This window comes from Camelus dromedarius, unplaced genomic scaffold, assembly GCF_036321535.1.
Source record: "Camelus dromedarius isolate mCamDro1 unplaced genomic scaffold, mCamDro1.pat HAP1_SCAFFOLD_180, whole genome shotgun sequence".
Taxonomy (NCBI): domain Eukaryota; kingdom Metazoa; phylum Chordata; class Mammalia; order Artiodactyla; family Camelidae; genus Camelus; species Camelus dromedarius.
Window position 1 is genome coordinate 3830117 of NW_026989839.1, and position 27457 is coordinate 3857573.

A 27457-nucleotide genomic window follows, 5' to 3' on the forward strand; every position below is an offset into this window, starting at 1 on the left:
GCATTTAACATGTACGGAACTTGGAAATTCACGGTGATTGAAACAATGTAAATTACTTCTCTATTGGGTAGAACTCGCTCCAAGAAAATTTTTCGGCGTAAACTGCTTCATATTTGAAACTGGCATTTGGAATACGCTGCAAAATCTGAGAAAATGCTTCTAAGTATAAATTTCAATGTATTGTAATGAAAGTTCGGTAATCCACATGCTAACAAATTGTAGTGAATATTTGTCGAATCCATTATGCATGAAGCATGTTCGGAACACGGAAATTCACGGCCAGGGAATTTATGAATATTACATTTCTCTTGGTTTGAAATTGCTCCAAGAGATTTTTCCTGAGAAAACTGCCTGAGTTTTGAAACTGGCATTAGGAAATCCCTGCGAACTAAGATTAATAGATTCTCGGTGTAAATATGCCATGTAAGGTGAATGAAAGTTCTGTAATCTACATAATCTCAACCCGTTGGAGAAAGTTTGTTGAAACTTTGATGCATGTAGCGTGTTCGGAAATTGGACAGTCACTGTGAGGGAAACTATGTAAATTACATTTCTTTTGAGAAGAACTTGCTCCACGAGAATCTTTCTGCGAATCTGCCTCATTTTCAAACCTGGCATTAGGAAAAACTTTCGAAATATGAGAAAATGCTTCAAAGTGTCAATATGGCTTTTATGGTGAATGAAAGTTCGGTAATCCTTATGCTAACAACTCTGTAGTGAATATTAGTCGAATCCGTGATGCATGTAGCTTTTTCTAAACACGGAATTTCACGATGACGGTTTCTATGAAAATTGCATGTCTATTGGGTCGAACTCGCTCCAAGCGGATTTATCTGCGAAAACTGCATGATTTTAGAAACTGACATTAGGAGAAATCTACTAAATGAGAATAAAATTTTCTATGTATAAAGATGCATTGTAAGGGGGATGAAAGTTCGGTAATACACATGTACACAACTCATTAAGAATGTTTGTCAAATCCGTGATGTATGTAGCGTGTTCAGAACACGGACTGTCACGGTGAGGGAAATTATGTAAATTATTTTCTATTGGTTAGAACATGCTCCAGGAGCATTTTACTGAAAAATCTGCCTCAGTTTGGAAACTGGTGTTATGAAGATGCTGAAAAATCTGAGTAAATGCTTTTAGGTGAGAATATGTATTCAATGGTTTATTAAAGATCTGTAATTCACATGCTAACATCTCAGGAGAGAAAAATAGTTGAATCCGAGGTGCATGAACAATTTTTGGGACACGGAATGTTACAGTGATGGTATCTATGGGAATGAGATGTCTGTAGGATAGAACAGGCACCAAGAGAATTTTTCTGCGGAAACTGCCTGATTTCCAAATCTGACGTAAGAAAAAATCTGCAAATCCTGAGTAAATGTTTCTAGGTGAAAATATGCCTTGTATGGTGGATGAAAGTTCGGTAATCCACATGCTCACACTCATTAAATAATGTTTGTCGAATCCGTGATGCATGTAACATGTTCAGAACACGGACTATCACGGTGATTTAAACTAGGTAAATTACATATCTTTTGGGTAGAACTCTATCCAAGAGCATTTTTCTGTGAAATCTGCCTCATTTTCAAAACTGGTGTTAGGAAAAACTGAGAAATCTGAGAAACTGACTCTAAGTGTCAATATGCCTTAAATGGGGAATGAAAGTCCGGAAATCCACATGTTAACAACTATGAAGTGAATATTTTTCTTATCCGTGTTTTATTTCTTGTGTTCGGAACACAGAATTTCACCATATTGAAACTATATAAATTACAATTCTATTGGGTAGAACTAGCTTGAATAGAATTATTTGGAGAAAATTGCATGATTTTCGAATTTGAAGTTTGGACAAAGCTGTGAAATGAGAATAAATATATGTAGGTGTAAATATACCTAGTATGGTGGATGAAAGATTGGTAATCCACATGCTAACATCTCTTTAGTGAATATTTGTCGAATCCGAGATACATGAAGCGTGTTCAGAACACATAATATCATGGTGAGAGAATCTCTGTAAATTATGTGTCTATTGGGTAGAACTCGCTCCAAGAGTATTTTTCTGCAAAATCTGCCTCATTTTCAAATCTGGCGTTAGGAAAAATCTTCGAAATATGAGAAAATGCTTCTCAGTGTCAATATGTCTTGTGTGGTGGATGAAAGTTTGGTAATCCACCTGCTAACAACTCTGTAGTGAATAATTTTCGAATCAATGATGCGTGTGGCTTATACAAAGCACGGAATTTCATGGTGATCTAATCTATGCAAATTACATGTCTATTGGTTAGAACCTGCTCCAGGAGTATTTTACTGATAAAGCAGCCTCAATTTCAAAACTGGTGTTATGAAATCGCTGTGAAATCTTAGTAAATGCTTTTAGATGGCAATATGTCTTCTATGTTTATTTAAATTTGGTAATTCACATGTTAACAAATCAGCAGTGAATGTTTCTCGAATCCATTGTACATGCACCGTGTTCAGAACACAGAATGTTACGGTAATGGTATCTATGTAAGTGAGATGTCTATTGGGTTGAACATGCAGCAAGAGAGTTTTTCTGGGAAAACTGCCTGATTTTTGTAACTGATATTAGGAAAATTCTGTGAAATTTTAATAAATGTTTCTAGGTGTAAATATGCCTTGCATGGTGGTTGAAAATTCGGTAATCCACATGCTACCAAATCTGTAGTGAATATTTGTCGAATCCATTATGCATGAAGCATGTTCAGAACACGGAATTTTACGGCCAGGGAATTAATGTATATTACATTTCTCTTGGTTTGAAATTGCTCCAAGAGATTTTTCCTGAGAGAACTGCCTGATTTTTGCAACTGACATAAGGAAAATTCTGCGAAATGTAAGTAAATGTTTCTAGGGGTAAATCTGCCTTGCATGGTGGTTGAAAATTCGGTAATCCACATGCTCACAGTCATTAAATAAAGTTTGTCAAAGCCGTGATGAATGCAACGTTTTCGGAACACGGAATGTCTCGGTGATTGAAACTCTGAAAATAACAATTCTACTGGATAGAACAAGCTTGAATTGAATTTTTCTGCGAAAATTTCATGATTTTCGAAACTGGATCTTAGGAAAAACCTGCGAAATCAGAATACCTTCTTTTAGGTGTAAATATGCCTTGTATGGTGGATGAAAGTCATTAAATTATATACGTTGAATTCCTGATGCTTATAACGTGTTCGGGATACGGAATGTCATAGTGAAGGAAACTATGTAAGCTATGTGTCTATTGGGTAGAATACGCTTGAAGAGAATTTTTTCTGCAAATGTGCCTCATTTTCTAAACTGCCATTAGGAGTACCCTGTGAAATCTGAGAAAATGCTTCTAAGTGTCAATATGCATTGAATGGTGAATGAAAGTCCGGAAATCCACATGGTAATAACAGTGTAGTAATTATTTTTCAAACCGTGATTCATGTAGCGCTTTCGGGAAATGAAATTTCATGTTAGTGAATCAATGTAAATTAATTTATATTCGATAGAACTAGCTGGAATAGAATTTCTCTGTGAAAATTGCATGACTATTGAATCTGAAGTATGGAAAACGCTGCTAATTGAGAGTAATATTTGTAGGTGTAAATATTCCTTTATGTTGGAAAAAAGTTCGGTAATCCACATTTTCACAACATATTAAAGAGTCTTTATAAACCATGATGCATTTAACATGTACGGAACTTGGAAATTCACGGTGATTGAAACAATGTAAATTACTTCTCTATTGGGTAGAACTCGCTCCAAGAAAATTTTTCTGCGTAAACTGCTTCATATTTGAAACTGGCATTTGGAATACGCTGCAAAATCTGAGAAAATGCTTCTAAGTATAAATTTCAATGTATTGTAATGAAAGTTCGGTAATCCACATGCTAACAAATTGTAGTGAATATTTGTCGAATCCATTATGCATGAAGCATGTTCGGAACACGGAAATTCACGGCCAGGGAATTTATGAATATTACATTTCTCTTGGTTTGAAATTGCTCCAAGAGATTTTTCCTGAGAAAACTGCCTGAGTTTTGAAACTGGCATTAGGAAATCCCTGCGAACTCAGATTAATAGATTCTCGGTGTAAATATGCCATGTAAGGTGGATGAAAGTTCTGTAATCTACATAATCTCAACCCATTGGAGAAAGTTGGTTGAAACTTTGATGCATGTAGCGTGTTCGGAAATTGGACAGTCACTGTGAGGGAAACTATGTAAATTACATTTCTTTAGAGAAGAACTTGCTCCACGAGAATCTTTCTGCGAATCTGCCTCATTTTCAAACCTGGCATTAGGAAAAACTTTCGAAATATGAGAAAATGCTTCAAAGTGTCAATATGGCTTTTATGGTGAATGAAAGTTCGGTAATCCTTATGCTAACAACTCTGTAGTGAATATTAGTCGAATCCGTGATGCATGTAGCTTTTTCTAAACACGGAATTTCACGATGACGGTTTCTATGAAAATTGCATGTCTATTGGGTCGAACTCGCTCCAAGCGGATTTATCTGCGAAAACTGCATGATTTTAGAAACTGACATTAGGAGAAATCTACTAAATGAGAATAAAATTTTCTATGTATAAAGATGCATTGTAAGGGGGATGAAAGTTCGGTAATACACATGTACACAACTCATTAAGAATGTTTGTCAAATCCGTGATGTATGTAGCGTGTTCAGAACACGGACTGTCACGGTGAGGGAAATTATGTAAATTATTTTCTATTGGTTAGAACATGCTCCAGGAGCATTTTACTGAAAAATCTGCCTCAGTTTGTAAACTGGTGTTATGAAGATGCTGAAAAATCTGAGTAAATGCTTTTAGGTGAGAATATGTATTCAATGGTTTATTAAAGATCTGTAATTCACATGCTAACATCTCAGGAGAGAAAAATAGTTGAATCCGAGGTGCATGAACAATTTTTGGGACACGGAATGTTACAGTGATGGTATCTATGGGAATGAGATGTCTATAGGATAGAACAGGCACCAAGAGAATTTTTCTGCGGAAACTGCCTGATTTCCAAATCTGACGTAAGAAAAAATCTGCAAATCCTGAGTAAATGTTTCTAGGTGAAAATATGCCTTGTATGGTGGATGAAAGTTCGGTAATCCACATGCTCACACTCATTAAATAATGTTTGTCGAATCCGTGATGCATGTAACATGTTCAGAACACGGACTATCACGGTGATTTAAACTAGGTAAATTACATATCTTTTGGGTAGAACTCTATCCAAGAGCATTTTTCTGTGAAATCTGCCTCATTTTCAAAACAGGCGTTAGGAAATCCTGAGAAATCTGAGAAAATGATTCTAAGTGTCAATATGCCTTAAATGGGGAATGAAAGTCCGGAAATCCACATGTTAACAACTATGAAGTGAATATTTTTCGTATCCGTGTTTTATTTCTTGTGTTTGGAACACAGAATTTCACAGTATAGAAACTATGTAAATTACAATTCTATTGGTTAGAAATAGCTTGAATAGAATTTTTCGGAGAAAATTGCATGATTTTCGAATTTGATGTTTGGATAAAGATGCGAATTGAGAATAAATAATTGTAGGTGAAAATATACCTTGTATGGTGGATGAAAGATTGGTAATCCACATACTAAAATCTCTTTAGTGAATATTTGTCGAATCCGAGATACAAGAAGCGTGTTCGGAACACAGAATATCATGGTGAGCGAATCTCTGTGAATTATGTGTCCATTGGGTAGAACTCGCTCCAAGAGTATTTTTCTGCAAAATCTGCCTCATTTTCAAGTCTGGCGTTAGGAAAAATCTTCGAAAGATGAGAAAATGCTTCAAAGTGTCAATATGGCTTTTATGGTGAATGAAAGTTCGGTAATCCTTATGCTAACAACTCTGTAGTGAATATTAGTCGAATCCGTGATGCATGTAGCTTTTTCTAAACACGGAATTTCACGATGACGGTTTCTATGAAAATTGCATGTCTATTGGGTCGAACTCGCTCCAAGCGGATTTATCTGCGAAAACTGCATGATTTTAGAAACTGACATTAGGAGAAATCTACTAAATGAGAATAAAATTTTCTATGTATAAAGATGCATTGTAAGGGGGATGAAAGTTCGGTAATACACATGTACACAACTCATTAAGAATGTTTGTCAAATCCGTGATGTATGTAGCGTGTTCAGAACACGGACTGTCACGGTGAGGGAAATTATGTAAATTATTTTCTATTGGTTAGAACATGCTCCAGGAGCATTTTACTGAAAAATCTGCCTCAGTTTGTAAACTGGTGTTATGAAGATGCTGAAAAATCTGAGTAAATGCTTTTAGGTGAGAATATGTATTCAATGGTTTATTAAAGATCTGTAATTCACATGCTAACATCTCAGGAGAGAAAAATAGTTGAATCCGAGGTGCATGAACAATTTTTGGGACACGGAATGTTACAGTGATGGTATCTATGGGAATGAGATGTCTATAGGATAGAACAGGCACCAAGAGAATTTTTCTGCGGAAACTGCCTGATTTCCAAATCTGACGTAAGAAAAAATCTGCAAATCCTGAGTAAATGTTTCTAGGTGAAAATATGCCTTGTATGGTGGATGAAAGTTCGGTAATCCACATGCTCACACTCATTAAATAATGTTTGTCGAATCCGTGATGCATGTAACATGTTCAGAACACGGACTATCACGGTGATTTAAACTAGGTAAATTACATATCTTTTGGGTAGAACTCTATCCAAGAGCATTTTTCTGTGAAATCTGCCTCATTTTCAAAACAGGCGTTAGGAAATCCTGAGAAATCTGAGAAAATGATTCTAAGTGTCAATATGCCTTAAATGGGGAATGAAAGTCCGGAAATCCACATGTTAACAACTATGAAGTGAATATTTTTCGTATCCGTGTTTTATTTCTTGTGTTTGGAACACAGAATTTCACAGTATAGAAACTATGTAAATTACAATTCTATTGGTTAGAAATAGCTTGAATAGAATTTTTCGGAGAAAATTGCATGATTTTCGAATTTGATGTTTGGATAAAGATGCGAATTGAGAATAAATAATTGTAGGTGAAAATATACCTTGTATGGTGGATGAAAGATTGGTAATCCACATACTAAAATCTCTTTAGTGAATATTTGTCGAATCCGAGATACAAGAAGCGTGTTCGGAACACAGAATATCATGGTGAGCGAATCTCTGTGAATTATGTGTCCATTGGGTAGAACTCGCTCCAAGAGTATTTTTCTGCAAAATCTGCCTCATTTTCAAGTCTGGCGTTAGGAAAAATCTTCGAAAGATGAGAAAATGCTTCTAAGTGTCAATATGTCTTCTGTGGTGGATGAAAGTTTGGTAATCCACCTGCTAACAACTCTGTAGTGAATAATTGTCGAATCAATGATGCATGTGGCTTATAGAAAGCACGGAAATCATGGTGATCTAATCTATGCAAATTACAAGTCTATTGGTTAGAACCTGCTCCAGGAGTATTTTACTGATAAAGCAGCCTCAATTTCAAAACTGGTGTTATGAAATCTCTGTGAAATCTTAGTAAATGCTTTTAGATGGCAATATGTCTTCTATGTTTTATTTAAGTTTGATAATTCACATGTTAACAAATCAGCAGTGAATGTTTCTCGAATCTATTGTACATGTACCGTGTTCAGAACACGGAATGTTACGGTGATGGTATCTATGTAAGTGAGATGTCTATTGGATCGAACATGCAGCAAGAGAGTTTTTCTGGGAAAACTGCCTGATTTTTGTAACTGACATTAGGAAAATTCTGCAAAATGTAAGTAAAGGTTTCTAGGTGTAAATCTGCCTTGCATGGTGGTTGAAAATTCGGTAATCCACATGCTCACAGTCATTAAATAAAGTTTGTCTAAGCCGTGATGAATGCAACGTTTTCGGAACACGGAATGTCTCGGTGATTGAAACTCTGAAAATAACAATTCTACTGGATAGAACAAGCTTGAATTGAATTTTTCTGCGAAAATTTCATGATTTTCGAAACTGGATGTTAGGAAAAACCGGCGAAATCAGAATAACTACTTCTAGGTGTAAATATGACTTGTATGGTGGAAGAAAGTTCGGTAATCCACATTCCCACACTCATTAAATAATATATGTTGAATTCCTGATGCATATAACGTGTTCAGTATACGGAATGTCATAGTGAAGGAAACAATGTAAGCTACGTGTCTATTGGGTAGAACTCGCTTGAAGAGAATTTTTCTGCAAAATGTGCCTCATTTTCTAAACTGCCATTAGGAGTACCCTGTGAAATCTGAGAAAATGCTTCTAAGTGTCAATATGCATTGAATGGTGAATGAAAGTCCGGAAATCCACATGGTAATAACAGTGTAGTAATTATTTTTCAAACCGTGATTCATGTAGCGCTTTCGGAAAATGGAATTTCATGGTAGTGAATAAATGTAAATTAAATTCTATTGGATAGAACTAGCTGGAATAGAATTTCTCTGTGAAAATTGCATGACTATTGAATCTGAAGTATGGAAAACGCTGCAAATTGAGAGTAATATTTGTAGGTGTAAATAATCCTTTATGTTGGAAGAAAGTTCGGTAATCCACATTTTCAAAAAATATTAAAGAATCTTTTTGGAATCCGTAACGCATTTAACATGTAAGGAAATTGAATTTCACGGTGAGTGAAATAATGTAAATTAATTCTCTATTGGGTAGAACTCGCTCCAAGGGTATTTTTCTGCGAAAACTGCTTCATATTTGAAACTGGCATTTGGAATACGCTGCAAAATCTGAGAAAATGCTTCTAAGAATAAATATTCAATGTATTGTGATGAAAGTTCGGTAATCCACATGCTAACAAATCTGTAGTGAATATTTGTCGAATCCATTATGCATGAAGCATGTTCGGAACACGGAATTTCACGGCCAGGGATTTTATGTATATTACATTTCTCTTGGTTTGAAATCGCTCCAAGAGATTTTTCCTGAGAAAACTGCCTGAGGTTTGAAACTGGCATTAGGAAAACCCTGCGAACTCAGATTAATAGATTCTCGGTGTAAATATGCCATGTATGGTGGATGAAAGTTCTGTAATCTACATGTTCTCAACCCGTTGGAGAAAGTTTGTTGAAACTTTGATGCATGTAGCGTGTTCGGAAATTGGACTGTCACTGTGAGGGAAACTATGTAAATTACATTTCTTTTGAGAAGAACTTGCTCCACGAGAAACTTTCTGCGAATCTGCCTCATTTTCAAAACTGGCATTAGGAAAAACTTTTGAAATATGAAAAAATGCTTCAAAGTGTCAATATGGCTTTTATGGTGGATGAAATTTCGGTAATCCTTATGCTAACAACTCTGTAGTGAATATTAGTCGAATCCGTGATGCATGTAGCTTTTTCTAAACACGGAATTTCACGATGACGGTTTCTATGAAAATTGCATGCCTATTGGGTCGAACTCGCTCCAAGCGGATTTATCTGCGAAAACTGCATGATTTTAGAAACTGACATTAGGAGAAATCTACTAAATGAGAATAAAATTTTCTATGTATAAAGATGCATTGTAAGGGGGATGAAAGTTCGGTAATACACATGTACACAACTCATTAAGAATGTTTGTCAAATCCGTGATGTATGTAGCGTGTTACGAACACGGACTGTCACGGTGAGGGAAATTATGTAAATTGCTTATCTATTGGTTAGAACATGCTCCAGGAGCATTTTACTGAAAAATCTGCCTCAGTTTGGAAACTGGTGTTATGAAGATGCTGAAAAATCTGAGTAAATGCTTTTAGGTGAGAATATGTATTCAATGGTTTATTAAAGATCTGTAATTCACATGCTAACAACTCAGGAGTGAAAAATAGTTGAACCCTAGGTGCATGTACAATTTTTGGGACACGGAATGTTACAGTGAAGGTATCTATGAGAATGAGATGTCTATTGGATACAACATGCACCATGAGAATTTTTCTGCGAAAACTGCCTGATTTCCAAATCTGACGTAAGAAAAAATCTGCAAATCCTGAGTAAATGTTTCTAGGTGAAAATATGCCTTGTATGGTGGATGAAAGTTTGGTAATCCACATGCTCACACTCATTAAATAATGTTTGTCGAATCCGTGATGCATGTAACATGTTCAGAACACGGACTATCACGGTGATTTAAACTAGGTACATTACATATCTTTTGGGTAGAACTCTATCCAAGAGCATTTTTCTGTGAAATCTGCCTCATTTTCAAAACTGGTGTTAGGAAAACCTGAGAAATCTGAGAAAATGATTCTAAGTGTCAATATGCCTTAAATGGGGAATGAAAGTCCGGAAATCCACATGTTAACAACTATGAAGTGAATATTTTTCGTATCCGTGTTTTATTTCTTGTGTTCGGAACGCAGAATTTCACCGTATTGAAACTATATAAATTACAATTCTATTGGGTAGAACTAGCTTGAATAGAATTATTTGGAGAAAATTGCATGATTTTCGAATTTGATGTTTGGATAAAGCTGTGAAATGAGAATAAATATTTGTAGGTGTAAATATACCTAGTATGGTGGATGAAAGATTGGTAATCCACATGCTAACATCTCTTTAGTGAATATTTGTCGAATCCGAGATACATGAAGTGTGTTCAGAACACATAATATCATGGTGAGAGAATCTCTGTGAATTATGTGTCTATTGGGTAGAACTCGCTCCAAGAGTATTTTTCTGCAAAATCTGCCTCATTTTCAAATCTGGCGTTAGGAAAAATGTTCGAAATATGAGAAAAAGCTTCTAAGTGTCAATATGTCTTGTGTGGTGGATGAAAGATTGGTAATCCACCTGCTAACAACTCTGTAGTGAATAATTTTCGAATCAATGATGCATGTGGCTTATAGAAAGCACGGAATTTCATGGTGATCTAATCTATGCAAATTACATGTCTATTGGTTAGAACCTGCTCCAGGAGTATTTTACTGATAAAGCAGCCTCAATTTCGAAACTGGTGTTATGAAATCGCTGTGAAATCTTAGTAAATGTTTTAGATGGCAATATGTCTTCTATGTTTATTTAAGCTTGGTAATAAACATGTTAACAAATCAGCAGTGAATGTTTCTCGAATCCATTGTACATGTACCGTGTTCAGAACACAGAATGTTACGGTAATGGTATCTATGTAAGTGAGATATCTATTGGGTGGAACATGCAGCAAGAGAGTTTTTCTGGGAAAACTGCCTGATTTTTGTAACTGATATTAGGAAAATTCTGCAAAATTTTAATAAATGTTTCTAGGTGTAAATATGCCTTGCATGGTGGTTGAAAATTCGGTAATCCACATGCTACCAAATCTGTAGTGAATATTTGTCGAATCCATTATGCATGAAGCATGTTCAGAACACGGAATTTTACGGCCAGGGAATTAATGTATATTACATTTCTCTTGGTTTCAAATTGCTCCAAGAGATTTTTCCTGAGAGAACTGCCTGATTTTTGTAACTGACATAAGGAAAATTCTGCGAAATGTAAGTAAATGTTTCTAGGGGTAAATCTGCCTTGCATGGTGGTTGAAAATTCGGTAATCCACATGCTCACAGTCATTAAATAAAGTTTGTCAAAGCCGTGATGAATGCAACGTTTTCGGAACACGGAATGTCTCGGTGATTGAAACTCTGAAAATAACAATTCTACTGGATAGAACAAGCTTGAATTGAATTTTTCTGCGAAAATTTCATGATTTTCGAAACTGGATCTTAGGAAAAACCTGCGAAATCAGAATACCTTCTTTTAGGTGTAAATATGCCTTGTATGGTGGATGAAAGTCATTAAATTATATACGTTGAATTCCTGATGCTTATAACGTGTTCGGGATACGGAATGTCATAGTGAAGGAAACTATGTAAGCTATGTGTCTATTGGGTAGAACACGCTTGAAGAGAATTTTTTCTGCAAATGTGCCTCATTTTCTAAACTGCCATTAGGAGTACCCTGTGAAATCTGAGAAAATGCTTCTAAGTGTCAATATGCATTGAATGGTGAATGAAAGTCCGGAAATCCACATGGTAATAACAGTGTAGTAATTATTTTTCAAACCGTGATTCATGTAGCGCTTTCGGGAAATGAAATTTCATGTTAGTGAATCAATGTAAATTAATTTATATTCGATAGAACTAGCTGGAATAGAATTTCTCTGTGAAAATTGCATGACTATTGAATCTGAAGTATGGAAAACGCTGCTAATTGAGAGTAATATTTGTAGGTGTAAATATTCCTTTATGTTGGAAAAAAGTTCGGTAATCCACATTTTCACAACATATTAAAGAGTCTTTATAAACCATGATGCATTTAACATGTACGGAACTTGGAAATTCACGGTGATTGAAACAATGTAAATTACTTCTCTATTGGGTAGAACTCGCTCCAAGAAAATTTTTCTGCGTAAACTGCTTCATATTTGAAACTGGCATTTGGAATACGCTGCAAAATCTGAGAAAATGCTTCTAAGTATAAATTTCAATGTATTGTAATGAAAGTTCGGTAATCCACATGCTAACAAATTGTAGTGAATATTTGTCGAATCCATTATGCATGAAGAATGTTCGGAACACGGAATTTCACGGCCAGGGTATTTATGAATATTACATTTCTCTTGGTTTGAAATTGCTCCAAGAGATTTTTCCTGAGAAAACTGCCTGAGTTTTGAAACTGGCATTAGGAAATCCCTGCGAACTCAGATTAATAGATTCTCGGTGTAAATATGCCATGTAAGGTGGATGAAAGTTCTGTAATCTACATAATCTCAACCCGTTGGAGAAAGTTGGTTGAAACTTTGATGCATGTAGCGTGTTCGGAAATTGGACAGTCACTGTGAGGGAAACTATGTAAATTACATTTCTTTAGAGAAGAACTTGCTCCACGAGAATCTTTCTGCGAATCTGCCTCATTTTCAAACCTGGCATTAGGAAAAACTTTCGAAATATGAGAAAATGCTTCAAAGTGTCAATATGGCTTTTATGGTGAATGAAAGTTCGGTAATCCTTATGCTAACAACTCTGTAGTGAATATTAGTCGAATCCGTGATGCATGTAGCTTTTTCTAAACACGGAATTTCACGATGACGGTTTCTATGAAAATTGCATGTCTATTGGGTCGAACTCGCTCCAAGCGAATTTATCTGTGAAAACTGCATGATTTTAGAAACTGACATTAGGAGAAATCTACTAAATGAGAATAAAATTTTCTATGTATAAAGATGCATTGTAAGGGGGATGAAAGTTCGGTAATACACATGTACACAACTCATTAAGAATGTTTGTCAAATCCGTGATGTATGTAGCGTGTTCAGAACACGGACTGTCACGGTGAGGGAAATTATTTAAATTATTTTCTATTGGTTAGAACATGCTCCAGGAGCATTTTACTGAAAAATCTGCCTCAGTTTGTAAACTGGTGTTATGAAGATGCTGAAAAATCTGAGTAAATGCTTTTAGGTGAGAATATGTATTCAATGGTTTATTAAAGATCTGTAATTCACATGCTAACATCTCAGGAGAGAAAAATAGTTGAATCCGAGGTGCATGAACAATTTTTGGGACACGGAATGTTACAGTGATGGTATCTATGGGAATGAGATGTCTATAGGATAGAACAGGCACCAAGAGAATTTTTCTGCGGAAACTGCCTGATTTCCAAATCTGACGTAAGAAAAAATCTGCAAATCCTGAGTAAATGTTTCTAGGTGAAAATATGCCTTGTATGGTGGATGAAAGTTCGGTAATCCACATGCTCACACTCATTAAATAATGTTTGTCGAATCCGTGATGCATGTAACATGTTCAGAACACGGACTATCACGGTGATTTAAACTAGGTAAATTACATATCTTTTGGGTAGAACTCTATCCAAGAGCATTTTTCTGTGAAATCTGCCTCATTTTCAAAACAGGCGTTAGGAAATCCTGAGAAATCTGAGAAAATGATTCTAAGTGTCAATATGCCTTAAATGGGGAATGAAAGTCCGGAAATCCACATGTTAACAACTATGAAGTGAATATTTTTCGTATCCGTGTTTTATTTCTTGTGTTTGGAACACAGAATTTCACAGTATAGAAACTATGTAAATTACAATTCTATTGGTTAGAAATAGCTTGAATAGAATTATTTGGAGAAAATTGCATGATTTTCGAATTTGATGTTTGGATAAAGATGCGAATTGAGAATAAATAATTGTAGGTGAAAATATACCTTGTATGGTGGATGAAAGATTGGTAATCCACATACTAAAATCTCTTTAGTGAATATTTGTCGAATCTGAGATACATGAATCGTGTTCCGAACACAGAATATCATGGTGAGCGAATCTCTGTGAATTATGTGTCCATTGGGTAGAACTCGCTCCAAGAGTATTTTTCTGCAAAATCTGCCTCATTTTCAAGTCTGGCGTTAGGAAAAATCTTCGAAAGATGAGAAAATGCTTCTAAGTGTCAATATGTCTTCTGTGGTGGATGAAAGTTTGGTAATCCACCTGCTAACAACTCTGTAGTGAATAATTGTCGAATCAATGATGCATGTGGCTTATAGAAAGCACGGAAATCATGGTGATCTAATCTATGCAAATTACATGTCTATTGGTTAGAACCTGCTCCAGGATTATTTTACTGAAAAAGCAGCCTCAATTTCGAAACTGGTGTTATGAAATCTCTGTGAAATCTTAGTAAATGCTTTTAGATGGCAATATGTCTTCTATGTTTTATTTAAGTTTGATAATTCACATGTTAACAAATCAGCAGTGAATGTTTCTCGAATCTATTGTACATGTACCGTGTTCAGAACACGGAATGTTACGGTGATGGTATCTATGTAAGTGAGATGTCTATTGGATCGAACATGCAGCAAGAGAGTTTTTCTGGGAAAACTGCCTGATTTTTGTAACTGACATTAGGAAAATTCTGCAAAATGTAAGTAAAGGTTTCTAGGTGTAAATCTGCCTTGCATGGTGGTTGAAAATTTGGTAATCCACATGCTCACAGTCATTAAATAAAGTTTGTCTAAGCCGTGATGAATGCAACGTTTTCGGAACACGGAATGTCTCGGTGATTGAAACTCTGAAAATAACAATTCTACTGGATAGAACAAGCTTGAATTGAATTTTTCTGCGAAAATTTCATGATTTTCGAAACTGGATGTTAGGAAAAACCGGCGAAATCAGAATAACTACTTCTAGGTGTAAATATGCCTTGTATGGTGGAAGAAAGTTCGGTAATCCACATTCCCACACTCATTAAATAATATATGTTGAATTCCTGATGCATATAACGTGTTCAGGATACGTAATGTCATAGTGAAGGAAACAATGTAAGCTACGTGTCTATTGGGTAGAACTCGCTTGAAGAGAATTTTTCTGCAAAATGTGCCTCATTTTCTAAACTGCCATTAGGAGTACCCTGTGAAATCTGAGAAAATGCTTCTAAGTGTCAATATGCATTGAATGGTGAATGAAAGTCCGGAAATCCACATGGTAATAACAGTGTAGTAATTATTTTTCAAACCGTGATTCATGTAGCGCTTTCGGAAAATGGAATTTCATGGTAGTGAATCAATGTAAATTAAATTCTATTGGATAGAACTAGCTGGAATAGAATTTCTCTGTGAAAATTGCATGACTATTGAATCTGAAGTATGGAAAACGCTGCTAATTGAGAGTAATATTTGTAGGTGTAAATATTCCTTTATGTTGGAAAAAAGTTCGGTAATCCACATTTTCACAACATATTAAAGAGTCTTTATAAACCATGATGCATTTAACATGTACGGAACTTGGAAATTCACGGTGATTGAAACAATGTAAATTACTTCTCTATTGGGTAGAACTCGCTCCAAGAAAATTTTTCTGCGTAAACTGCTTCATATTTGAAACTGGCATTTGGAATACGCTGCAAAATCTGAGAAAATGCTTCTAAGTATAAATTTCAATGTATTGTAATGAAAGTTCGGTAATCCACATGCTAACAAATTGTAGTGAATATTTGTCTAATCCATTATGCATGAAGAATGTTCGGAACACGGAATTTCACGGCCAGGGTATTTATGAATATTACATTTCTCTTGGTTTGAAATTGCTCCAAGAGATTTTTCCTGAGAAAACTGCCTGAGTTTTGAAACTGGCATTAGGAAATCCCTGCGAACTCAGATTAATAGATTCTCGGTGTAAATATGCCATGTAAGGTGGATGAAAGTTCTGTAATCTACATAATCTCAACCCGTTGGAGAAAGTTGGTTGAAACTTTGATGCATGTAGCGTGTTCGGAAATTGGACAGTCACTGTGAGGGAAACTATGTAAATTACATTTCTTTAGAGAAGAACTTGCTCCACGAGAATCTTTCTGCGAATCTGCCTCATTTTCAAACCTGGCATTAGGAAAAACTTTCGAAATATGAGAAAATGCTTCAAAGTGTCAATATGGCTTTTATGGTGAATGAAAGTTCGGTAATCCTTATGCTAACAACTCTGTAGTGAATATTAGTCGAATCCGTGATGCATGTAGCTTTTTCTAAACACGGAATTTCACGATGACGGTTTCTATGAAAATTGCATGTCTATTGGGTCGAACTCGCTCCAAGCGAATTTATCTGTGAAAACTGCATGATTTTAGAAACTGACATTAGGAGAAATCTACTAAATGAGAATAAAATTTTCTATGTATAAAGATGCATTGTAAGGGGGATGAAAGTTCGGTAATACACATGTACACAACTCATTAAGAATGTTTGTCAAATCCGTGATGTATGTAGCGTGTTCAGAACACGGACTGTCACGGTGAGGGAAATTATGTAAATTATTTTCTATTGGTTAGAACATGCTCCAGGAGCATTTTACTGAAAAATCTGCCTCAGTTTGTAAACTGGTGTTATGAAGATGCTGAAAAATCTGAGTAAATGCTTTTAGGTGAGAATATGTATTCAATGGTTTATTAAAGATCTGTAATTCACATGCTAACATCTCAGGAGAGAAAAATAGTTGAATCCGAGGTGCATGAACAATTTTTGGGACACGGAATGTTACAGTGATGGTATCTATGGGAATGAGATGTCTATAGGATAGAACAGGCACCAAGAGAATTTTTCTGCGGAAACTGCCTGATTTCCAAATCTGACGTAAGAAAAAATCTGCAAATCCTGAGTAAATGTTTCTAGGTGAAAATATGCCTTGTATGGTGGATGAAAGTTCGGTAATCCACATGCTCACACTCATTAAATAATGTTTGTCGAATCCGTGATGCATGTAACATGTTCAGAACACGGACTATCACGGTGATTTAAACTAGGTAAATTACATATCTTTTGGGTAGAACTCTATCCAAGAGCATTTTTCTGTGAAATCTGCCTCATTTTCAAAACAGGCGTTAGGAAATCCTGAGAAATCTGAGAAAATGATTCTAAGTGTCAATATGCCTTAAATGGGGAATGAAAGTCCGGAAATCCACATGTTAACAACTATGAAGTGAATATTTTTCGTATCCGTGTTTTATTTCTTGTGTTTGGAACACAGAATTTCACAGTATAGAAACTATGTAAATTACAATTCTATTGGTTAGAAATAGCTTGAATAGAATTTTTCGGAGAAAATTGCATGATTTTCGAATTTGATGTTTGGATAAAGATGCGAATTGAGAATAAATAATTGTAGGTGAAAATATACCTTGTATGGTGGATGAAAGATTGGTAATCCACATACTAAAATCTCTTTAGTGAATATTTGTCGAATCTGAGATACATGAATCGTGTTCCGAACACAGAATATCATGGTGAGCGAATCTCTGTGAATTATGTGTCCATTGGGTAGAACTCGCTCCAAGAGTATTTTTCTGCAAAATCTGCCTCATTTTCAAGTCTGGCGTTAGGAAAAATCTTCGAAAGATGAGAAAATGCTTCTAAGTGTCAATATGTCTTCTGTGGTGGATGAAAGTTTGGTAATCCACCTGCTAACAACTCTGTAGTGAATAATTGTCGAATCAATGATGCATGTGGCTTATAGAAAGCACGGAAATCATGGTGATCTAATCTATGCAAATTACATGTCTATTGGTTAGAACCTGCTCCAGGATTATTTTACTGAAAAAGCAGCCTCAATTTCGAAACTGGTGTTATGAAATCTCTGTGAAATCTTAGTAAATGCTTTTAGATGGCAATATGTCTTCTATGTTTTATTTAAGTTTGATAATTCACATGTTAACAAATCAGCAGTGAATGTTTCTCGAATCTATTGTACATGTACCGTGTTCAGAACACGGAATGTTACGGTGATGGTATCTATGTAAGTGAGATGTCTATTGGATCGAACATGCAGCAAGAGAGTTTTTCTGGGAAAACTGCCTGATTTTTGTAACTGACATTAGGAAAATTCTGCAAAATGTAAGTAAAGGTTTCTAGGTGTAAATCTGCCTTGCATGGTGGTTGAAAATTTGGTAATCCACATGCTCACAGTCATTAAATAAAGTTTGTCTAAGCCGTGATGAATGCAACGTTTTCGGAACACGGAATGTCTCGGTGATTGAAACTCTGAAAATAACAATTCTACTGGATAGAACAAGCTTGAATTGAATTTTTCTGCGAAAATTTCATGATTTTCGAAACTGGATGTTAGGAAAAACCGGCGAAATCAGAATAACTACTTCTAGGTGTAAATATGCCTTGTATGGTGGAAGAAAGTTCGGTAATCCACATTCCCACACTCATTAAATAATATATGTTGAATTCCTGATGCATATAACGTGTTCAGGATACGTAATGTCATAGTGAAGGAAACAATGTAAGCTACGTGTCTATTGGGTAGAACTCGCTTGAAGAGAATTTTTCTGCAAAATGTGCCTCATTTTCTAAACTGCCATTAGGAGTACCCTGTGAAATCTGAGAAAATGCTTCTAAGTGTCAATATGCATTGAATGGTGAATGAAAGTCCGGAAATCCACATGGTAATAACAGTGTAGTAATTATTTTTCAAACCGTGATTCATGTAGCGCTTTCGGAAAATGGAATTTCATGGTAGTGAATCAATGTAAATTAAATTCTATTGGATAGAACTAGCTGGAATAGAATTTCTCTGTGAAAATTGCATGACTATTGAATCTGAAGTATGGAAAACGCTGCAAATTGAGAATAATATTTGTAGGTGTAAATAATCCTTTATGTTGGAAGAAAGTTCGGTAATCCACATTTTCAAAAAATATTAAAGAATCTTTTTGGAATCCGTAACGCATTTACCATGTAAGGAAATTGAATTTCACGGTGAGTGAAATAATGTAAATTAATTCTCTATTGGGTAGAACTCGCTCCAAGGGTATTTTTCTGCGAAAACTGCTTCATATTTGAAACTGGCATTTGGAATACGCTGCAAAATCTGAGAAAATGCTTCTAAGAATAAATATTCAATGTATTGTGATGAAAGTTCGGTAATCCACATGCTAACAAATCTGTAGTGAATATTTGTCGAATCCATTATGCATGAAGCATGTTCGGAACACGGAATTTCACGGCCAGGGATATTATGTATATTACATTTCTCTTGGTTTGAAATCGCTCCAAGAGATTTTTCCTGAGAAAACTGCCTGAGGTTTGAAACTGGCATTAGGAAAACCCTGCGAACTCAGATTAATAGATTCTCGGTGTAAATATGCCATGTATGGTGGATGAAAGTTCTGTAATCTACATGTTCTCAACCCGTTGGAGAAAGTTTGTTGAAACTTTGATGCATGTAGCGTGTTCGGAAATTGGACTGTCACTGTGAGGGAAACTATGTAAATTACATTTATTTTGAGAAGAACTTGCTCCACGAGAAACTTTCTGCGAATCTGCCTCATTTTCAAAACTGGCATTAGGAAAAACTTTTGAAATATGAAAAAATGCTTCAAAGTGTCAATAAGGCTTTTATGGTGGTTGAAAATTCGGTAATCCACATGCTCACAGTCATTAAATAAAATTTGTCTAAGCCGTGATGAATGCAACATTTTCGGAACACGGAATGTCTCGGTGATTGAAACTCTGAAAATAACAATTCTACTGGATAGAACAAGCTTGAATTGAATTTTTCTGCGAAAATTTCATGATTTTCGAAACTGGATCTTAGGAAAACCGGCGAAATCAGAATAACTACTTCTAGGTGTAAATATGCCTTGTATGGTGGAAGAAAGTTCGGTAATCCACATTCCCACACTCATTAAATAATATATGTTGAATTCCTGATGCATATAACGTGTTCAGGATACGGAATGTCATAGTGAAGGAAACAATGTAAGCTACGTGTCTATTGGGTAGAACTCGCTTGAAGAGAATTTTTCTGCAAAATGTGCCTCATTTTCTAAACTGCCATTAGGAGTACCCTGTGAAATCTGAGAAAATGCTTCTAAGTGTCAATATGCATTGAATGGTGAATGAAAGTCCGGAAATCCACATGGTAATAACAGTGTAGTAATTATTTTTCAAACCGTGATTCATGTAGCGCTTTCGGAAAATGGAATTTCATGGTAGTGAATCAATGTAAATTAAATTCTATTGGATAGAACTAGCTGGAATAGAATTTCTCTGTGAAAATTGCATGACTATTGAATCTGAAGTATGGAAAACGCTGCAAATTGAGAGTAATATTTGTAGGTGTAAATAATCCTTTATGTTGGAACAAAGTTCGGTAATCCACATTTTCAAAAAATATTAAAGAATCTTTTTGGAATCCGTAACGCATTTACCATGTAAGGAAATTGAATTTCACGGTGATTGAAACAATGTAAATTACTTCTCTATTGGGTAGAACTCGCTCCAAGGGTATTTTTCTGCGAAAACTGCTTCATATTTGAAACTGGCATTTGGAATACGCTGCAAAATCTGAGAAAATGCTTCTAAGTATAAATATTCAAAGTATTGTGATGAAAGTTCAGTAATCCACATGCTAACAAATCTGTAGTGAATATTTGTCGAATCCATTATGCATGAAGCATGTTCGGAACACGGAATTTCACGGCCAGGGATTTTATGTATATTATATTTCTCTTGGTTTGAAATCGCTCCAAGAGATTTTTCCTGAGAAAACTGCCTGAGGTTTGAAACTGGCATTAGGAAAACCCTGCGAACTCAGATTAATAGATTCTCGGTGTAAATATGCCATGTATGGTGGATGAAAGTTCTGTAATCTACATGTTCTCAACCCGTTGGAGAAAGTTTGTTGAAACTTTGATGCATGTAGCGTGTTCGGAAATTGGACTGTCACTGTGAGGGAAACTATGTAAATTACATTTCTTTTGAGAAGAACTTGCTCCACGAGAAACTTTCTGCGAATCTGCCTCATTTTCAAAACTGGCATTAGGAAAAACTTTTGAAATATGAAAAAATGCTTCAAAGTGTCAATATGGCTTTTATGGTGGATGAAATTTCGGTAATCCTTATGCTAACAACTCTGTAGTGAATATTAGTCGAATCCGTGATGCATGTATTTTTTCTAAACACGGAATTTCACGATGACGGTTTCTATGAAAATTGCATGCCTATTGGGTCGAACTCGCTCCAAGCGGATTTATCTGCGAAAACTGCATGATTTTAGAAACTGACATTAGGAGAAATCTACTAAATGAGAATAAAATTTTCTATGTATAAAGATGCATTGTAAGGGGGATGAAAGTTCGGTAATACACATGTACACAACTCATTAAGAATGTTTGTCAAATCCGTGATGTATGTAGCGTGTTTGGAACACGGACTGTCACGGTGAGGGAAATTATGTAAATTACTTATCTATTGGTTAGAACATGCTCCAGGAGCATTTTACTGAAAAATCTGCCTCAGTTTGGAAACTGGTGTTATGAAGATGCTGAAAATTCTGAGTAAATGCTTTTAGGTGAGAATATGTATTCAATGGTTTATTAAAGATCTGTAATTCACATGCTAACAACTCAGCAGTGAATACTAGTTGAATCCGAGGTGCATGTACAATTTTTGGGACACGGAATGTTACAGTGATGTTATCTATGGGAATGAGATGTCTATAGGATAGAACATGCACCAAGAGAATTTTTCTGCGGAAACTGCCTGATTTCCAAATCTGACGTAAGAAAAAATCTGCAAATCCTGAGTAAATGTTTCTAGGTGAAAATATGCCTTGTATGGTGGCTGAAAGTTCGGTAATCCACATGCTCACACTCATTAAATAATGTTTGTCGAATCCGTGATGCATGTAACATGTTCAGAACACGGACTATCACGGTGATTTAAACTAGGTAAATTACATATCTTTTGGGTAGAACTCTATCCAAGAGCATTTTTCTGTGTAATCTGCCTCATTTTCAAAACTGGTGTTAGGAAAACCTGAGAAATCTGAGAAAATGATTCTAAGTGTCAATATGCCTTAAATGGGGAATGAAAATCCGGAAATCCACATGTTAACAACTATGATGTGAATATTTTTCGTATCCGTGTTTTATTTCTTGTGTTCGGAACACAGAATTTCACCGTATAGAAACTATGTAAATTACAATTCTATTGGTTAGAACTAGCTTGAATAGAATTTTTCGGAGAAAATTGCATGATTTTCGAATTTGATGTTTGGATAAAGATGCGAATTGAGAATAAATAATTGTAGGTGAAAATATACCTTGTATGGTGGATGAAAGATTGGTAATCCACATACTAAAATCTCTTTAGTGAATATTTGTCGAATCTGAGATACATGAAGCGTGTTCGGAACACAGAATATCATGGTGAGCGAATCTCTGTGAATTATGTGTCTATTGGGTAGAACTCGCTCCAAGAGTATTTTTCTGCAAAATCTGCCTCATTTTCAAGTCTGGCGTTAGGAAAAATCTTCGAAATATGAGAAAATGCTTCTAAGTGTCAATATGCCTTGTGTGGTGGATGAAAGTTTGGTAATCCAAATGCTAACAACTCTGTAGTGAATAATTGTCGAATCAATGATGCATGTGGCTTATAGAAAGCACGGAATTTCATGGTGATCTAATCTATGCAAATTACATGTCTATTGGTTTGAAGCTGCTCCAGGATTGTTTTACTGAAAAAGCAGCCTCAATTTCGAAACTGGTGTTATGAAATCGCTGTGAAATCTTAGTAAATGCTTTTAGATGGCAATATATCTTCTATGTTTTATTTAAGTTTGGTAATTCACATGTTAACAAATCAGCAGTGAATGTTTCTCGAATCCATTCTACATGTACCGTGTTCAGAACTCGGAATGTTACGGTGATGGTATCTATGTAAGTGAGATGTCTATTGGATGGAACATGCAGCAAGAGAGTTTTTCTGGGAAAACTGCCTGATTTTTGTAACTGACATTAGGAAAATTCTGCGAAATGTAAGTAAAGTTTTCTAGGTGTAAGTATGCCTTCCATGGTGGTGGAAAATTCGGAAATCCACAAGCTCACAGTCATTAAATAAAGTTTGTCTAAGCCGTGGTGAATGCAACGTTTTCGGAACACGGAATGTCTCGGTGATTGAAACTCTGAAAATAACAATTCTACTGGATAGAACAAGCTTGAATTGAATTTTTCTGCGAAAATTTCATGATTTTCGAAACTGGATCTTAGGAAAAACCTGCGAAATCAGAATAACTACTTCTAGGTGTAAATATGCCTTGTATGGTGGATGAAAGTTCGGTAATCCACATTACCACACTCATTAAAAAATATATGTTGAATTCCTGATGCATATAACGTGTTCGTGATACGGAACATCCTAGTGAAGGAAACAATGTAAGCTACGTGTCTATTGGGTAGAACTCGCTTGAAGAGAATTTTTCTGCAAAATGTGCCTCATTTTCTAAACTGCCATTAGGAGTACCCTGTGAAATCTGAGAAAATGCTTCTAAGTGTCAATATGCATTGAATGGTGAATGAAAGTCCGGAAATCCACATGGTAATAACAGTGTAGTAATTATTTTTCAAACCGTGATTCATGTAGCGCTTTCGAAAAATGGAATTTCATGGTAGTGAATCAATGTAAATTAATTTCTATTGGATAGAACTAGCTGGTATAGAATTTCTCTGTGAAAATTGCATGACTATTGAATCTGAAGTATGGAAAATGCTGCAAATTGAGAGTAATATTTGTAGGTGTAAATAATCCTTTATGTTGGAAGAAAGTTCGGTAATCCACATTTTCAAAAAATATTAAAGAATCTTTTTGGAATCCGTAACGCATTTACCATGTACAGAATTTGGAATTTCACGGTGATTGAAACAATGTAAATTACTTCTCTATTGGGTAGAACTCGCTCCAAGAAAATTTTTCTGCGAAAACTGCTTCATATTTGAAACTGGCATTTGGAAAATGCTGCAAAATCTGAGAAAATGCATCTAACAATAAATATTCAATGTATTGTGATGAAAGTTCGGTAATCCACATGCTAACAAATCCGTAGTGAATAATTGTCGAATCCGAGATACATGAAGCGTGTTCGGAACACAGAATATCATGGTGAGTGAATCTCTGTAAATTATTTGTATTGGGTAGTACTAGCTCCAAGAGTATTTTTCTGCAAAATCTGCCTCATTTTCAAATCTGGTGTTAGGAAAAATCTTCAAAATATGAGAAAAAGCTTCTAAGTGTCAATATGTCTTGTGTGGTGGATGAAAGTTTGGTAATCCACCTGCTAACAACTCTGTAGTGAATAATTTTCGAATCAATGATGCGTGTGGCTTATACAAAGCACGGAATTTCATGGTGATCTAATCTATGCAAATTACATGTCTATTGGTTAGAACATGCTCCAGGAGTATTTTACTGATAAAGCAGCCTCAATTTCGAAACTGGAGGTATGAAATCACTGTGATATCTTAGTAAATGCTTTTAGATGGCAATATGTCTTCTATGTTTTATTTATGTTTCGTAATTCACATGTTAACAAATCAGAAGTGAATGTTTCTCGAATCCATTGTGCATGTACCGTGTTCAGAACACAGAATGTTACGGTGATGGTACCTATGTAAGTGAGATGTCTATTGGATGGAACATGCAGCAAGAGAGTTTTCCTGAGAGAACTGCCTGATTTTTGTAACTGACATTAGGAAAATTCTGCGAAATGTAAGTAAAGTTTTCTAGGTGTAAGTATGCCTTGCATGGTGGATGAAAATTCGGTAATCCACATGCTCACAGTCATTGAATAAAGTTTGTCGAAGCCGTGATGAATGCAACGTTTTCGGAACACGGAATGTCTCGGTGATTGAAACTCTGAAAATAAAAATTCTACTGGATAGAACAAGCTTGAATTGAATTTTTCTGCGAAAATTTCATGATTTTCGAAACTGGATCTTAGGAAAAACCTGCGAAATCAGAATAATTACTTCTAGGTGTAAATATGCCTTGTATGGTGGATGAAAGTTCGGTAATCCACATTCCCACACTCATTAAATAATATATGTTGAATTCCTGATGCATATAATGTGTTCGAGATACGGAATGTCATAGTGAAGGAAACAATGTAAGCTACGTGTCTATTGGGTAGAAATCGCTTGAAGAGAATTTTTCTGCAAATGTGCCTCATTTTCTAAACTGCCATTAGGAGTACACTGTGAAATCTGAGAAAATGCTTCTAAGAATAAATATTCAATGTATTGTGATGAAAGTTCGGTAATCCACATGCTAACAAATCTGTAGTGAATATTTGTCGAATCCATTATGCATGAAGCATGTTCGGAACACGGAATTTCACGGCCAGGTAATTTATGTATATTACATTTCTCTTGGTTTGAAATCGCTCCAAGAGATTTTTCCTGAGAAAACTGCCTGAGGTTTGAAACTGGCGTTAGGAAATCCCTGCGAACACAGATTAATAGATTCTCGGTGAAAATATGCCATGTAAGGTGGATGAAAGTTCTGTAATCTACATGTTCTCAACCCGTTGGAGAAAGTTTGTTGAAACTTTGATGCATGTAGCGTGTTCGGAAATTGGACTGTCACTGTGAGGGAAACTATGTAAATTACATTTCTTTTGAGAAGAACTTGCTCCACGAGAATCTTTCTGCGAATCTGCCTCATTTTCCAAACTGGCATTAGGAAAATCTTTCGAAATATGAGAAAATGCTTCAAAGTGTCAATACGGCTTTTATGGTGGATGAAAGTTCGGTAATCCTTATGCTAACAACTCTGTAGTGTATATTAGTCGAATCCGTGATGCATGTAGCTTTTTCTAAACACGGAATTCCACGATGACGGTTTCTATGAAAATTGCATGTCTATTGGGTCGAACTCGCTCCAAGCGGATTTATCTGCGAAAACTGCATGATTTTAGAAACTGACATTAGGAGAAATCTACTAAATCAGGATAAAATTTTCTATGTATAAAGATGCATTGTAAGGGGGATGAAAGTTCGGTAATACACATGTACACAACTCATTAAAAATGTTTGTCAAATCCGTGATATATGTAGCGTGTTCGGAACACGGAATGTCAGGGTGAGGGAAACTATGTAAATTACTTATCTATTCGTTAGAACATGCTCCAGGAGCATTTTACTGAAAAATCTGCCTCAGTTTGGAAACTGGTGTTATGAAGATGCTGAAAATTCTGAGTAAATGCTTTTAGGTGAGAATATGTATTCAATGGTTTATTAAAGATCTGTAATTCACATGCTAACAACTCAGCAGTGAATACTAGTTGAATCCGAGGTGCATGTACAATTTTTGGGACACGGAATGTTACAGTGATGGTATCTATGAGAATGAGATGTCTATTTGATAGAACATGCACCAAGAGAATTTTTCTGCGAAAACTGCCTGATTTCCAAATCTGACGTAAGAAAAAATCTGCAAATCCTGAGTAAATGTTTCTAGGTGAAAATATGCCTTGTATGGTTGATGAAAGTTCGGTAATCCACATGCTCACACTCATTAAATAATGTTTGTCGAATCCGTGATGCATGTAACATGTTCAGAACACGGACTATCACGGTGATTTAAACTAGGTAAATTACATATCTTTTGGGTAGAACTCTATCCAAGAGCATTTTTCTGTGAAATCTGCCTCATTTTCAAAACTGGCGTTAGGAAAACCTGAGAAATCTGAGAAAATGATTCTAAATGTCAGTATGCCTTAAATGGGAAATGAAAGTCCGGAAATCCACATGATAACAACTATGAAGTGAATAATTTTCGTATCCGTGTTTTATTTCTTGTGTTCGGAACACAGAATTTCACCGTATTGAAACTATGTAAATTTCAATTCTATTGGGTAGAACAAGCCTGAATGAAATTTTTCGGCGAAAAAAGCATGATTTTCGAATTTGATGTTTGGATATAGCTGCGAAGTGAGAATAAATAATTGTAGGTGAAAATATACCTTGTATGGTGGATGAAAGATTGGTAATCCACATGCTAAGATCTCTTTAGTGAATATTTGTCGAATCCGAGATACATGAAGCGTGTTCGGAACACAGAATATCATGGTGAGCCAATCTCTGTAAATTATGTGTATTGGTTAGTACTAGCTCCAAGATTATTTTTCTGGAAAAT